At 34.5% G+C, this 16,690-nt stretch overlaps 1 long non-coding RNA gene across 1 annotated transcript; it reads left to right on the top strand.

Annotated features, from left to right (window-relative positions):
- The first annotated feature begins 5,619 nt into the window (after positions 1-5,619).
- Positions 5,620-14,198, top strand: LOC110023316. Its single transcript, XR_002293888.1, has 3 exons — positions 5,620-5,698; positions 13,141-13,291; positions 13,989-14,198. It is a non-coding gene; the product is annotated as an uncharacterized LOC110023316 (long non-coding RNA).
- The last annotated feature ends 2,492 nt before the right edge of the window (positions 14,199-16,690 follow it).

Here is a 16,690-nt window from a genome sequence, read left to right as displayed (position 1 = left end):
CCCCCCAACACACACACACCAAATTAAAAAAAAAAATATTATGTACTAATAATATACAATGTGCAACCATCATTACATGAAACTGTAAATACATCATCAAATTCTAAATTATAAGCAAGCCAAACATCATTAGTATACTTTTAAAATACCTGAGAGGTAGTTGGTTTTAAGAATTTTGGCAAACAAAACATACACAAATACACCAAAAAACAAAGGAAATAATTTGGTTTGCCTCCTAATATGTGCTTAGTTTAACATCCTCAGCTTGACCCAACCATACAGAAACATCATAAAACAAAATCATACAATGACACTATAAGATAACACATGTGATGCCTCCAAAGTAGCACTAATTTTATATCCTCAGGCTAACAAGTTCAGATTAATCTTAAGATTTTTTTCTCTAGAGTCAAATATTTAGTTTAAAAATTCTCAATTTGACTTCAAATGTTTGAAATGTCTTGGAGACTCTCCTAACAAATTTTATTGTGATCCCATATTTTTGCCTTTTTGAAATATTAAAATTTCTTTTCTAAATTCTTATTTAAAATCACTTGCAACCTTTCTGTTTCCAATCTCAAAAATTAATTAGAGGTATAAGTAGGGAGTGAAATAAGATTATGAATTGTAAAAGTCATATCCTCATTTTTTACTTTAATAGTTAACTCTCATTTTTATAAGTCCATATTCTCCTTACTAGTTAGAAAAAAAGGCTGCTAAAAATAATAGGGATCTCATCATCTTCTTCATATCAAATATCCTGAAATTAAAGGAGAAGATGAATTTTTTCAAATTTCACTAGGATATTTTTTATAATCCCCCTGAAAAAATTAAAGAATTTTCTAATTGAAGGGTCACAATGGTAGGATAAAGCTCTCATAGTCTCAGCCTTTCAAATACTAAAAAGGCATTGGATTATGTTAACTTTTGATTCACATAATGTCTTTGCCATAAATTGATCTCCTATATTGCATGGAATAATAAAACTGCCCGATCTTTCATTTCTTAGGAGAGTTTTTTTTTCTAAACTACAGTAATACACTCTTCAGTTAATGTCATAGTTTTGAAATTTGAAAACTCACATTTCTTGTTCAAAAACTCCTCCATAAGTTTCATGTCATTGGGCATTTGTTCAAGTGTTTCAGCAAATGGATTATTAACAGTGAGAATCTTGAAAATTTCTAGGAACTTAAAGAATTGCTGGTTCAATTTCTATTTAATAAATCTCTAAGAAAAATGTGGTGGTGGTCTCTCTTATTCTATTCAAGGTGGTGAAGGCATTTTTCATTTTTGTCTGGGGTAAGTTCTTATATAGGTTTCAAGATTAAATTTGAGCTCCACTATTCCAGGCTTTTCCATTCTAGGCTCCTCAAGCACCTTTTCACTACTAAGTCTTATGACATTGCAATGCTTCACATTCTAGTTCTTTGGATTCACCTTTCTATAGCTAGGTAGTGTCCCCAAGGGTCTCTGGCTCAATGAGTTAGGCATTTGCCCTCATTGCATTTCAATGTTCATAATAACTACACTATGACTTTGTATTTAATTGCTCATTTTTGGTACTACTTCTTCAAAAGATAGTTTCTTTTCCCTAAATTGGGGAATAAAAGTAAATCTAGGAGGGTAGGTTAGTCTAGGATGGCCACTACATTGGTTGTTTCAATTACTTATAGGATTTAGTTGACTATTATCCAATTTTTAGGTTCCTACATCTTGGCTTATTTTTCCAAATAAATTTTGGGTGCTTTTTCTAAAGGCCATTGAAAAATTTTGTCACTCACACTTACTACATTCCTAGAATTGACGCTATCTAAATGCAATTGAAAAATTTTTATAGCCATATCATCGATTAGGAAATAAGCTTCCTTAAATGGATTTGACATAAGTGACCAACCAGCTACAATATTTATTATGGACCTCAACGAACCCACCAGCTCATTAAAAAAGTTTGAATAATAAGTCAATCTGGTACGACGTGGAGGGGACATTTCCTAAGTAGCTTCATAAATCTCACCCAAGCTTCATAGAAAAATTCTCCATCTAATTGGATAAACGAGATGATATCTTTCTTAAGTTTTGTCATTTTTTATGGAGGGAATTATTTGGCCAGAGATATTTGGCTAAATCATTCCATGTAGTAATTGATTCAGGTGTTAAGACGTTGAACTGCATTATGGCTTTATCGCTAAGTGAGAAAGAAAAAAAGTCTATATCTAGTGCGTCATCGAACATACCATTATACCAAAATATGAAAGATTTTTAGAAAACTAGCTAAGTGGAGGTTGGGGTCTTATGCGAGTGAGCCTTCAAACTGATTGTTTTGTAGTTTTGGTGTAAATGAGGTGACTTCTATGGTAGAGTAGTTAACACTCAAATGGATTTCTTATATTAAAGGATTAATATACTCTCTAAGAGGTCCGATGTGTTCTTCTTGGGATGGTTTTGCATTTCTCCAAAATTCTTTTTGAGATTTTAAATTTCCAAAATTTTTGGATGGTTTTCTCTAATTCATGGCAGTAAGACACAAATTCAGCTACTCCATTCCTATGCATAAAAGGCTAAAATTAGCAAGAGAGACCTTAAACTAGTAAGAAACATAACACATGAGCTACATTCTCTGATAAAGGAAGTAAAATAGGAGAATATGCATAAAGTAAAAATAGGAATAACAATTTTTTTATTTTATAACATTAAATAACAAATTAAATAAAGAAAAAACATTGCATTTTCAAGTGTAAACCATAATGATTCAACTAAAAATTTCTTAAAATTAGAAATTCAACATATTTTCGTGGCAATAGTGCCAAAAACTTCATACGACCAAAATGTTATGAAACATTAGCGATACATGGAAGTATATGTACTGAGCAATTAGTATTTGAAACTAAGTTAGTCTATCAATCCCACAAGTAATGAGTGAACTCCGAAAATTCAAAAAAGTTTTAATCTGATAAATTTGATTACGACCTAAAGGTTAAAAACATAGTGATTTTAAATTTTTAAACATAATCTTTATAAAAATTAAAACCTATAACTAGTATTGAGTTTGAACAAGTGATAGAAAACCTCCCTTGAATTGGTCAGATGTAAACCAAAAGTATCAAAGTGAAACTAATGAAGTTGACAATCAGAAATAATAGTTTCTCTTTGCCCCTGCTAGTGGTCATAAGAAAATTGTGATTTCATATTACAACTAATCTCCTAACCATGAAAAACTAGTGGTTGAAATTTTTCTTAAATGATTGCACCATCTTAATAGCAATATTCTTATTCTCTTAGAGTAGTGTAGGCCAGCCTAATTGCTCTACAAGCCTACTTCTATAGTACTATATCAGAATCAATTTTACCATCCTAAGTGATCAGTTTATGATTAAATGACATACATAAAATTAAACTATCAACTTAAAATTCATATTGCACACAATCACATAACAAAAATGATACTAATTTGCATTGAATCCAATTCAAGGAAAAAAAAAATTAATTCATACTCATAAAAACTAAACGCAACATAAGTTTTATTGCAAAATCCACAAAAATAAAATTAGAGTTATCTCACGGATGTTCTTCACCAAATTACATAAAGTCACAACACACTCTCTTTCATCTCACTTTGAGTATAGTAATTATAACACAATTATTCTCTATAAGGAGAACTTTCACACACACTCTCAGACTCTCTCAAAGGATCCCTTTATCAAAATGTATTGAAGACTACAAGCATTCTTCAAAAATCTCACCTGGTGGTATTTTTTCTTTTTTAAAATCTTGGAGAAGATGCCTTTCTTCATTCAAAATTACTTTTTTTGTAGCTACAGATCGCCACACAAATATAAAATTTCCATTACTCCTTAAGTTAGTTTGTCAGTGCAGGAGTTCTTCATGGGAGTGTCAGAATCCTCATAATTCTATCATCTCATCAAATTGATCATGTAGGGAGGTGTGGGCTTGATAAGCATCAATTGGATCTAGCATATAGCAACATAAATACAACACACAAACATAAAGCAGTGTAGCACTACAACAATGTTTCATTGTAGCTACATCACTAGGCTTGGCGCACCTATCACCCATCAGCTGGAACTTGAAAGTGCCCTTGATCAATTTGGAGTGAGTTGAAATGCCACATGGGGTTTTTTAGGTCGTATGTATCCATAAATACTTGATAAAACTCATAGCTAGTAATTACACCTAAAAAAATACTTGAAAAAACAAAAATATGATACAAATAGTGTAAAAAAAGCAATTAAATATAGGAAAATATGTTATACAGTTTACACACATTACCCTAATTGCACTTAGCCAACTTTTTAAAATTATGTGCAACCTTTAGGTGCAATGGTGTCTCTAACAACACTACTAGATTTATGTTATTTTCTTTTTCACTTAAAGAGAAAATTCTGTAGCATTAGGGTGTATCATCTTTTGGACTAGCCTAGCCCAAAAATCTTTAGCGAAGTACTTCCGACCCTGTAAAATAACCAAGCTTAGGAATGACATAACTACTTTCACCTAATTAATGAGTGAGTCAATCTATGAAGTCTAGGAGAGGTTTAAGGAGTTACGTAGGAAGTGCCCACACAACGCTCCATGCAATTGGCTAATTTTTTAGACCTTTTATTATGGACTGGTGGGATCTTTGAGGTACATTATAGACATTTCAGATGAGCAATTTTTAATGTCTAAAAATTTTGAGGAGGACTACAGGCTTATAGAAGAGATATCCACTAATAATTTCTAATGGAATTATGATACAGTTAACCACAAGAGAGTAGCTGATGTTCATAATACTGATATGTTAATAATTCAGACTTCACAAATTGCCACTATATTAGAGAAACTAGACAATCTAGGTTTAAATTTTACATTAGAATCACCCAAATTTTAGTTAGAATAATAATAACCAAGTGTAAGAAATCAACATTAGAGTTGCAACCAACCTAAATCAATAGGGAACTAGGAAAATTAAGGCAATAATTTTAACCCGAGTCTTCATTATCCTTTTGGATTCATCTCAAGTACTCAATTTAAAGAAAAAAATTAAAAGAATTAGTGTTACATATGTGAAATCAGATACGAAAGCAAGTTGCAATCATAAGGAACAATGAAGTAGAGCAATTGGCTAACTTTTTGAGTCATAGACCCCAAGAGACAGTACCAAGCAACATTGAGGTGAAGCCTAAGGACCAAGTTTTGGAAGTGGTTAAAGCCATTACATTGAGGAGTGGAAGGAGTTGGATAAGGTAACTCAGAATAAGCCTAGTCTAGAAGAACATGAACCCGAGCATGAGAGACCTATTGAAAAACCTACTCTGAACTTGAGAAAATCTAACTCACCTCCTATGAAATAATAAGAAAGATCTCCACCTTCTTTTTCTCAAGAATTAATAAAACTAAAATTGAGTCAACAATTCTCTAGATTCATGGAAGTGTTCAAAAATCTCACTATTGATATTCCATTTATATAATCTTTTAAACAAATGTCTAGTGAGATGAAATTTAAGAAATAATTTTTAAATAAGAAAGCAAAGTCTAAAATTTTAGTAACTGTGATATTAATGGAAGAGTGTAATACTATAAATACAGCCAAAATTGGGCGCAAAACCAGATACTGCCTCCCTCCCGAGTCCCTCCTCCTGCCTCGCGATACCGCCTCCTCAGTCCCTCTCGTCGCTACGGCCGCCGTCCAGATCTGCGGGTATTATTTTTTTTTCGTAGAAGTAAGAACTTTGTTACAATGGCATTGCTTAACTGAGTGTTTGCTTATTTTGACGGCTTCGAAAGTCCATTTTCATAGTGAGGTTTGCTAAGATTGCATATGCTTATTGTTTGTTGTGCCTTCTGAAACAGAAAATGAGTTATTGCTTTTGTAGTTGGCATTTCTAATAATTGGGCCAAAAAATACTGAAACAGCAAAATCAATTTTATCTTGAAATGGTTTCTACAACTTTTTTTCATTTTATTAATGCTTTAATGAATAAAAAACATGCTTCCTTGCTTAATTTACATCGCAAAAAGGAACATCTTTTAAATTTCAAAGGAAACCGGATCCACTTTTATTTTAGGGTATGCTCCATGGATCCACGCCAGATTTTGGAATAAGCTTGATCCAAGCAAAAACTGATATGCTTTATTCCATTTATTACACTTCTTACTTTAGTGATATAAGCCCTAAATTTATGCCAAAGTTCAAAAACTTTCATTCTTTCTCCTTTTTATTTCCCATATTGATATGTGTTACCCTCCAGCTGAAGCTACTAAGTTCTGTTATTTGGTTAGAGAAGGAAAGAGGCTTTTCTCGAATCAATCCTATTTTATATACAAATGCTTATGTATTATTCTTCTTTCTAGAAGCTTCCACTATAATTAACACACTTCAATCTTCAAAGGTGGTAATAAATTGACAAGTTTAACTTTTTTTTTTCTTAAAGATGCAAGTAGACTTTATTTTTTTGGAATTTTTGTGATCAGATATTTCAATCTTAAGTGAGAGAAGTTGTGGGCTGATAATATTGCAGACAATTAATTCTAAAAATAACTTCTCATTTCACGAACATAAGTTTTGTTGATGGTAAGAAACTCCATATGCAACATTCTATAATCTAACCTGAATGTGTTGAAAATATGAAGCGGGTGCTATGATGCAACACATAAGTGGTGGGATTTTAGGATGCAATGTTGAGTGCTTCAGGGAGTGAGAGCGGGTGAATTGAGGTGATTGTATGTGATTAGGAAAGTTGCATTGAATAATTGGTGTGTAAAAATTATCATCCCTTACTAGATATGACGATTAATGGCTGTTATGTGTTCCTCTAGAAGTGAATGTAAAAAAAAATATATTTGATAAGTGTTGGATGAGGCAAATTTGTTGGCATTTATTTTTGATGTGATCTACACGGGACATGCTCGCTAAGTGCACGACACTGTAATTGAGGTCTACATCGTCATAGTCGTGCCTCGAGTCAATCATGGCCAATCCGGCATTACCTCCGGTGCCCTCCAGGTTGACATTCGTTCCTGTGACATAGGGTCGTATCGTGCTAATAGGGAAATTCCCGTGGCACAAACCGTTGACTAAAGTACCCCCACATCATGTTTGGACCTTAAGTCCAAGGCCAAGATAAATGGATTTTATGTTGGAACCTGCTTGACGATATGTAGATAGTTCGGCCTCTCGAACTATTTTAAGAGGCATTTGCGGTCCTTACGAAGGTCTAAGGATCATGACTTACTCACATTCAATCCTCTAGAGGTCCCATGAGGCCTAAAACCCCTTTGCTAGCTTTTCTGGAAGCCCAAAATTTATGGGGTCTGGCGTGACCATGCCTAACTTAGAAGTGGCCATTCTTAGCTAGTGGCGTTACCATGCCTAAAGCGGGGTTGGCCACGCCAAGACCACCCAAAACAGCTCAAAAAGCTCTATAGGCGAAGTAACCAAGCATGCCTCGGGTGCAGTCACACCGCAAGTTAGAGCACCTCATGTAATTGTGCTAGGCCTCAGGCGCGACCACGCTTGCCCTTATCTCGCGACGCTTTGAACAGTCGCCCGAGCTCGGCGTGGCCACGTCGTCGAGAACAGTTAATAAATTTTGGCCCTCCGGTCCCTGGATTCCCGCCTGCAAGAAGGCCAAGTCCGGCGGGCCGTCTCCTTTTGCTTGTTCTTCACCTAAATATTGTATGAGAGATATTTTGGGCCCATTCCAAATTGGGAAAGTGATTTAGACCCTTTGAGTCTTCTTCCTAAGGTTGTTTAACGAAGTTGAGGAGGCTCATTTGCATTGATCGACCACCATTGTTGTTGGAGAGCAGTGTTGGAGCAAGGGGGGATTCAAGAGCTTCCAGGGAGATTTCTAGAAGAATTCCATCTTTTTCTTCAAGGAAAAGCTAAGGCAAGCTCTTTTCCTCCATTTTCTTGATCTCTTCTACTTTGTTGGTCATCTTCCTCCTCTCCGGCGATCTCTTCTACTTTGTTGGTCATCTTCCTCCTCTCCGGCGACACTCCGCTGAGACTACGAGGAGAAATTCCTCTCTGCTTGGGAGAAGGTCAACTTTAGCAACTCCTTCATTCTCTCCAGCGAGGAGGGCTTCTTCATCACCTGGGAGAAGGAATCCGGTCATCTTCTCCAACTGTCGTATTGATGAAACTCCTCAAATCCTTTGCATTTTCCTTCTTAGCTGACCTTAGGAGTAGATCTTGCTTGGTGTTGTGGGTTTTGGTTGCCCACACAAGCCAAGTTTGATCGGTCACCTGGTATCGTCTGGCTCAATCGATCACTCGTTATCGGGCGATCCGATTGGTCGAATGATATCAGTTAACACGGTCATATGACTTTTGGTTGGCCAAATTTGTGATGTCACCGTGAGTTCGGTTGTCCATGCTAAGAAAGAGTTTGTATTATAAATAAGGTACAAGCACGAGTTTCGAGGCGTCAGACGGGCGAAACCACGTGACAGGGATCATAGATGTATATATGGAATCTGATCGCTTTTTTCTTTTATGGGATATATAACCGACCCAGTGAAATCGACTTTTATTATTTTCTTTGTTTGTTCTATAGCTTTTGCTACATGATTGCATGCTTGAGTCGTTTCCCATGTTTCTTTCTGGCTGCAAATGGACTGCTACGAAATTACAATTTAGGCTTTTTAGGAACTTAAAATATTAATTTTTTCTACAAAAAATCTAATAAAAATTTCAAGACTAATTAAAATTTAGGATTAAAAAATTCAGAGTTTTTCAAAACCTGCTTTCTACTTTCCTAAATGGCCTTTAGGCCGATTTTCAAATGAGTTGCATAGCATTGACATATCCAAAGTCAAACTAATAAGGCCTCAACGCTTAGGAGTTGAATAGACAACTGCATCATAAGTATGTATTGAGAAAAATTCTTCAACTGACTGACCTAGAATAGACTTCTAGGCCTCTTAGATTGTTAGAAAGCTCCCCGACCTAGACGGGTGTGAGTCCTTTGTTTGGAGTATTTCCAACTTTGTAGCTGAACCTCCTCATCTCTTCCTTTCTAATGGCATCCTTGTCAGTTTGGTGAGTGCAAGTCCCACCTTTTGGAGCTCCACTTGATAAGGATAGAGTTTGGTTCATTTGAACTCAGGGCTACCACGATTCACGTGGATGACACAATTCACAGATTGCTGATCGAAGATCACATGAAGTGTTGGGTCGATTACCTTAACGACCAGGTAGACTTAGGGTTTTATCGGCTTGGGATGATGGGTCCATGGTACCCGACCTGGCTATCTCTAACTTCTAGGGATTACTCTTCTCTTTCTTTGACTACCTCTGTTGAGCCCCATCTTTCATATTGTCTTTATTGGTTTCATCTCGACGGCCTGATTTTCGATGAGCTACTGTCCTTTTGAGATACAATGATTTGTCCTCCGTGCTTATGAACTGGATGTGCTTTGATATATTGGGATTCTCTGTCGGGATGATTCGATTATTTTTGTGTGCTCCGTATGCTAATGAGTCTGTTACCCATGTGGGGACCGCAAGAGATTCGCTCTCCGTCCCGTGGCCTAATGGGAGCTTTGAAAGCATCAGAGTATTTCCATGTGAAATAATTGTCTTTTGATAGCCTTGTGCTAGTTTTCACTATTAATGTAAGCAAAACTCTTTTTAATCAAGAGTTTTTATGGGCTACTCCCAAGATGTAATAACCAAGTGAGATACATCCCCTTTGGAGCACTTTGGACCACATAACAGACAAACACACATGAACATCTAGTTATGGATAGTCTACGTATGTATTCTTTAATGGATATTGGTCCAAGGTGCCTCCACTCGATCTTGTTTGGGAGGACACTTGACATATTCTTGCGAGGTTTATCGCACGTAAGAGCTCCATATTTTCTCTCTTTGTTTCTCTTCTTTGTTGTATGTCTCTGCTTTTCCAGTTCATTTCTTCTCCTGATCATTCTTATAATCCGGAAGAGACACTTATTCAGAAAATGGAATCATACAACGATAGACAAGCTGACAACTCCTTTAAAAATAAAAAGATAAAACTAACGAATACAAAATTACAATAACTTTATATTTTATCTTAGAATGGAATATTTTAATATATAAACTAATTAGATCATGTATATGCATGTATTATAGAAATGGATGAACGAGTTGAAGACAATGCAGAAAAGTTGTCTGATTTCGATCACTTGCAGGACAATAATAATTATTCATGCAGTTGTCACTACCGCAGTGAGTAGTATATAACGAGAAGTCAAAGAAGAAATTATAATTCTGAACGAGATATCCAACATTAAATATATCTCTCTAGATTATATCTTGGTTCTAATTTTGGTTGTGTAAGCATGGTGCGAATAAGAAAAGAACATTTTTTCAAGTTGTGTAACTTACTGTGAATGAGAAGACTGCTTGTCAATACAAACTATGTGTGTGTCGAAGAACAAATTGCTATGTTTCCACATAAACTTGGTCACAGTGTTCGTAATCGGTCATACAATTTGGCTTTCAAAGTCAGGAGAAACTATTAATAGGTATCTCAACAATGTATTATATGTCATTGGAGAGATACAACATGAAACAATTAAACCTCTGCTACTCCAAACTCCAAATAAAATACAAGCAAATTCTAGGTTTATGCCTTTTTTGAGGTACATTCACAAATTACATTTCATGTTACCTTTTTTTAATCATTCTTTCTAAAACAATTACGTGAATAAGATTGTGTTGGCACCATAGACGATACACACATTAAGGCGAGAATACCGTATCAAAGAAATATGAATCCGCTTTCAGAGGAAGCAATCATATCCATCTCAAAATATGCTAGCAACAGTGGACGTGTGTTTTAGTAAGTTGGGAAAGTTCGACCCATGATGCAACAATCCTTAGAAATGCATTAGAATGACCCGATGGTTTACATGTTCCAGAAGGTATATAAATTAGGTTTATATTAAATATCATAAATAGTTAAAATTTTTAATTACTAGAAATTATTATTTATTGCAGACAAAAACTACTTAGCTGATAATGATTACTCAACCAAAAAAAGTTTTATGTCTCCATATTGTGTAACAAGAAATCACTTAAAGAAGTTTAGTGACATTACACCAACAAATTATAAGGAGTCGTTCAATATTTGACACTCATCTCTACGCACAACTGTGGAGCCTGTTTTTGGTTCATTGAAGAATCGATTTGCAATTTTAAATAGCAGCCATATTTTTCATTAAAAAGCCAAGTTGACATTATAGTTGTCTGATGCATATTACATAATTGGATACTGAAGTCGGGGATAATTTTATTATGTCAGAAGATGAATAGGTCAGGTGAGGTCGTGTTAAAAAAAAAAAAAAGAAATATGAACACTTTTTAGATGACTCTAAAGGGTGGCTAGAAAAAAAGAAATCAAATATTTGTTGCCATATGGAATCACATGAGTACTATGGGTTGTTAACTAAAATGTTGTTTAACTTTTGTTTTTTGAATTATAATAGTCTTACTTTTGGACTTTTAAAATTTTAAATTTCAAGAAATATAGTCTTTTTTGTTAATAGGTTTGTTCTTTAATATTTGTTATATGTTTTCTTTGCAAGTAATTTTTTTTCACTAAACAGTATATCTTCAATTTATTGTGGCATTGCAAATATTCTCTACATATTTTTAGTTATATATTTGTAGCTTGTTGTTTATTATTGATAGAAATTATGGACACACAACAATCAACCACTCCAGCTGCTTCAAAGAATAAGAAAAGAAAAAAATTTCATGTGGAACTTAATGCCCGAATGGGTCACCAGTTTGTTACAAATTATGACTGAATATGTTGATTTGAATATATGAACTGCCCAAGGATTTAAGGAGAATGTTTATCAAGGAGCTGTTCAAAAGCAAAAAGAGAAATTTGGAATTGAAGTTACAAGGGAGTAATGTGAGAACTAAGTTTGACATCCAAGAACTTTATGGAGTTGTGTTTAAGAACTAAAGAAAAATCTGGTATGTCTTGGGATGTAAATAAAAAAATTATATTAATGGGTCCTGAGGAATACTTATCTCACATTCAGGTATTACTTTTACTAAACTATTTTCTTAAGAAATTAGAAAATGAAATAAAGTCCTTGATTTGTAATTGTGTCATAAGCTTTTCCCCGAGATGCAATGCTTCTGAATGTTCCCATTGCAAATTATATGGAGTTGGAGAAGGTATGTGGTGAAAGTCATGCTACTCGAGATTGGGCTAAGTTTGGAAATAATCAAACTTCACTTGGCACCTAACCAATAAATTTGGATGATGACGAGATTAGAGCATTTGGAGAGATTGGAGGAGGTGCATCACTTCCTATGCAGTTGCCTAAAATGGGAGTAAAAGAAGGAAGCAAAAAAATGAAGAAGGGAGATATGTCATCTTTCTTGAAGGGGTGTGGCTCAAAAAAAATACAAAGAAGTTCTACTGATGATCTTAACATTCATGACTACATTACTATTATGACCAATAGTGTGAGTGAAGTTGCCAATGCTATAAAAAGTACAATAAGAGCCTTAGATAACATAAAAGTGTTCACTGAATTAACAATAAAGTTGTATAATATTCCAGGATTCTTAGAGGAAAAAACAGACATTATTTTTTTATCAATTATCGAAGAACACAATGATGATTCATGCATTTCTCTCAAAGTCAATGGAATCTAAGGCTAGTTGGTTGTGGATTGAACTAAACAAGTGACTTAGTTCTGTGGAGATGAATGAGGGCTTAATTTCATTAGATTGATGTTACTTATCATTTTATCTTGAACGTATGAATATGTAGTGAATTCAAATTCATATTTAGTGGTCAACATACTTTATTTATCTATGGAACTTTTTTAGTATTTTGAATGTATCTGAATTTGGATGGTTTGTTATTTTCTTGGGTATTATTGCTTCACATGGCTAATTGAACTTGAAGAAATAATTTGATTTTAGGCTGTTTATTACACTAAAATATGAATCAAAGCTCCCCTAACCTTGAAGTTTCCTCTGGGTTTATTTCTGTCTCTAATTGGCGATGAAGTTGAATTACATTTCATAATCTGATGTTTCCCGGTTTTTGGACTGCTTAGGATAGTGCTTCTGTGCTCATAATGCTGCAAAGCTTTTTTTTTTTTTTGTGTTGGCGCTAGAACATGTTGAACGGCACGTAGAAATGCAGGAAACCGCTGCTTCTGCTTTTTGATGGTGAAGTGCAGATTAGCTGTTATTCTTTGGTGATGGAACAATGATGAATCTGAGCCCTCCAACTCCCCATTTCTTTTCCCACCTTTTCTCAAACAGGTTTTCCATTGCTCTGTATAAATACATTTTAATTTACATTTGCTGTTTGGTGGCAGGAATTCAGCAGAGTTCAACCAAAATCCTGCCTAACAGTAAAAATGGCATTTTGAAATATACAGTTTCTTATATTCTGTTTAAAAATGGTGGTATTTGTGATGTGTTGTGTAAGATTTGGGTGGTAGAAATATAATAAGTTTAGCATCAACAAACTCACAAATGATTCATTTATTTAAGATTTGGGTGGACGATTTGCATACGTAGTACTTCATTCCTATGTATTAAAATGTCTAACACCCAAACTTCAATTTTTATGTGATGTCAAAGATTTGAGTGCAGTTCCTGAAACGACATAAAAGTTTTTTGCATCCTTTGCCTTCATGCCTTTTTTTTTTAAATATCATTGATGCCATGTTCAAAAGCTTGATAAGTATTACTGAACATATTTAATAAAATTACATTCCAAGTTATGGTATTGTACTAACAAACAACTGTAATAGTTTTAAAGTCTAATTGCTCCAAGCAATTAGATGGTATGTAAGTAAATACCTTTTTTTTTTGTAAGATTTACACGTATACCACTCAATTCTTATATGCTCACATGTTAACCCCTAAACTTCAATTTCTACATACATGTCACCTTTTCTATGAATGAGAAGATGTGTTCCACATTTAAAAAGTCTAGTATGGTCTGTGCAAGGGCTCAGAATAGCTCCCCAAGATCCTGGCTCGGCTCTAGATGAAAATTTATGAACAAAGTTATAAGCTTCACAGATTTTGCCAGCCTTACTGAGCATATCTATCATACAGACATTGTGTTCAATGATTGGCTCAAACCCAAACTCTTTCTTCATGAGGTTGTAATGGCTGCATCCCTCGTCGAGGAGCCCGGAGTGGCTGCAAGCTGATAGAAGAGCAATGAAACTGCCTTTTGTAGGCTGAATTCCTAACTGGGTCTTGGTTGTGAAGATTTTGATGGCCTTTTCACCGTGCCCGTGAAGCCCAAATGCTGAGATCATGGTGTTCCAAACGGAAGTGTTATTGAAAACCTGGACTGAAATGTCAAGTCTTCCCCACTTGCTGTATGTGTCGAGGAGTGCTGATGAGATGAAACTGTTTGCTTGCAGTTCCAATCTCATTACATAGCCATGAACTTCAACTAGGCACCTAAGCGCTCAAACCAAGAAACTTGGTGCCCAGTATGGCACCTGTATGCTTGAATAAGAACTCCATATGCCTTTCATGACCGAGAGACTAGAATATCGGTGCTTGAACGTAACGCCTAGGTGCCCAACACCAACTCTGGACAGTATTGATAGTTCGGATCTCCATGTCGCATTCCTAAGCTTAAATATGATGGATAAAAAGGTTTTTGGGTGATGTGTTAAGGAGACGAGAGTGTGTGTGAGTGTGTTAGAGTGATTAGTGAGTGCTTTATTATATTTGAGTGTGTGTGAAAGAAAAATAAAGTGGAGATCATTGTGTTAGAGAGGATTTCAAACGAGCAAGTTAATACACCTTTCTGGTTAGATTGTTCTTATTGTAAACAAATTTTTTTTTTCTTTGGTTTTCAATGAAGATTGTTTGGTTTTCACTCAACATGCTTAGGAACTAATTTCTCTATGTTTGTTTGATTTGGAGGTGTGATGAATATATCTTTTCCATGAGATATATTTTAATGTTTCTTGGATTTAATTGCAAGTTGCTACGTTATTATTTGTTCTTCCTTTATTTTCCATTTAGCCAGTTGAAATGTTAAAACCCCCCTTGGTCTAGGACTGCTGACTCTATGCAAGAAGATTCAGTAGAGTAACACGCAATCACCTACTAGAAAAAGAATATTGCTAGTTAGAGATTGCAATCTCATAAAGGACTAGATGATTCCTGAGTGACTTTGCATGATTAAGCAGAACATAATTGTAATAAAAGTTTCCTATGCTTTTTATGACCTTGGAAGAGTCTCAGGAGAATTCATTCTTAGTATTCAAGTTTAGATTGGAAATTCATAGAAAGAATAACGAAGGAGCATGATTATCACCAAAGAAAAAAAAATGCAAATTCAACAAAGTGAAATTTATTTCAGCAATATGAATTTGCAAATTCAAGGGAGGTATTTTATATTTAAACTGTAGGAATAATAAATCGATTTCAGCAATACTATTTTGCAAATTCAACAAACTATATTTCCATACGTGAGAAATTTTATTTCACCACCATGAAAAATCAATTTCAACAAATGAGAATCTCAGCAAATTTAAACTTCAACAAATGCATGATTTGATTTAGAGAATTTTATATATGAGGAAGATTGAATCTTGTTCTCCCATGTAAGGATCTGCAATAAAATGAAGGCGAATCTCCTTTATTTTTTATCAGCATTTGGAGAAGAATCTCAATTTTAGCTTATCTTGGGAGAAGAGAGGAAATCAGTTTCAAATTTTCCTTCTGAAGTTTCATAGATCTTCCTTATCTTTTGAGCAGTCCCCCTGTTTAGTCTTATTTTCTTCCCATTTTATAAACTGGTCCTCCAACCCACAATAATGCAGCCACAAGGACCAATGCTTCAAAGGTTTAATAAAAGAAACAAAATGTAGCAATGGGTCAGATTTCCCTCGGTTTCATATGGAAACACATGTGATGCAATTATGTTCAATGTTTGTTAGTTAAGCAAGGAAATGATGGCAGCCAGCAGCCCAATGTCCAAGGTTTTGAAAATAGTAACTTTTAGCCGTAGAAGCAATTTGAATGCTATAGGTAATTCCGGTAAGGCACATGCGACAATAAATATTAAACACTGGATGCATATATCAATATAATGGTTAAACATTGATGATTTAGGAACAATGCAACAAGTAATGTAAATTTAGTAAGATAACTGATGTAAGCTATCGTAAAGTTAGCTGAATGCATGGGTTTATGGAGACATTTTAATGTAATTTAGTTTAAGAAAATTTGGCTAAGTTAAATGAAAATGAAAGTTAGTGTATGTGTGTGTGTGTGTGTATGAGGACTTCGATGATTAAAAATCTCTAACATGAAATTATCATACAAAGTGGATAAACTTTGTAAGAATTAAAAATTAGTTTTTAGATATTTAGATGCATAAGAATTGGGTGGTATGTATTTACACCCCTTTACTTTTATTAGTGCATGTATATGTACATATATATTTTTTTGTGTCTGTGTGTGCGTGCGTGCGCTCACGTGTGTGTATACATATATATTTGTGCGCATAAATTATTGTGAATGGTTTAGATTGTACACACACACAGGCACACACAAGAATTGGGCGATATGTGAAAATGCATATACATAATTGCACAAACATTTAAGATATATTATGTATTGATATTAAATTGAGTTGTTTTCATGTATAATTTTGTATGAAAAATTTTTGTGTAT

The sequence above is a fragment of the Phalaenopsis equestris genome, unplaced genomic scaffold (genome assembly GCF_001263595.1).
Source record: "Phalaenopsis equestris unplaced genomic scaffold, ASM126359v1 Scaffold000002, whole genome shotgun sequence".
In the NCBI taxonomy this organism is placed as follows: domain Eukaryota; kingdom Viridiplantae; phylum Streptophyta; class Magnoliopsida; order Asparagales; family Orchidaceae; genus Phalaenopsis; species Phalaenopsis equestris.
Note: the sequence above shows the minus strand (reverse complement) of the source record. Positions and strands in the feature narration are given on the sequence as shown.